Source organism: Seriola lalandi, unplaced genomic scaffold, assembly GCF_002814215.2.
Source record: "Seriola lalandi dorsalis isolate HSWRI2012SDOR001 ecotype SW California unplaced genomic scaffold, Sedor1 jcf7180002054656, whole genome shotgun sequence".
Lineage (NCBI taxonomy): Eukaryota > Metazoa > Chordata > Actinopteri > Carangiformes > Carangidae > Seriola > Seriola lalandi.
Window position 1 is genome coordinate 510,458 of NW_019525209.1, and position 485 is coordinate 510,942.

Genomic DNA, 485 nt, shown 5'->3' on the forward strand with positions numbered 1-485 from the left:
ATTTTCTAGTACTTTCAGTGTTATCCTCTACCAGAGCAATCTTCTGTAATTGTGTCATTAGTTCTGCTCTTTCTTTTTCAACTTTCTACATGATATAAAGATATGTTCAACTGAGCGCAGCGCAGTCACCTGGATCTTAATGTGTGTTTTGTCTGTATGTTAATCAGGCTGCGCGGACTCCATGACAGGATTGGTCAGAGCAGAGAGGAGGAGCCTCCGACTCCACGGCCGGCTTCTCCTATTGGTGCAGCAATGATCCCACCAGTCCTGGCCACAGCTGCAGCCCTTCAAGCATCAGAGGAAGAGAGTTTAAGAGCCGGGCCCACACATCACATGTCACAGGCTGACATGATGGGCAGCTCTCCTCTGTATCTCCTTTGTGAACATTTGTGTGTAATTTGTGATTTGGTTTGAGATGCTGGTAGTGATTGTTGGGGACTGAGCTAGGTTTCAAATTCTGATTGTGCATCACACCCTTAGAAAAA

At 46.0% G+C, this 485-nt stretch overlaps 1 protein-coding gene across 1 annotated transcript in view; it reads left to right on the plus strand.

Moving 5' to 3' along the window:
- The window catches only part of LOC147818303 (B-cell receptor CD22-like), a 3,189-nt gene that overhangs the window by 501 nt on the left and 2,203 nt on the right, over positions 1-485 (plus strand). The gene's annotated exons all lie outside the window — the stretch shown is intronic.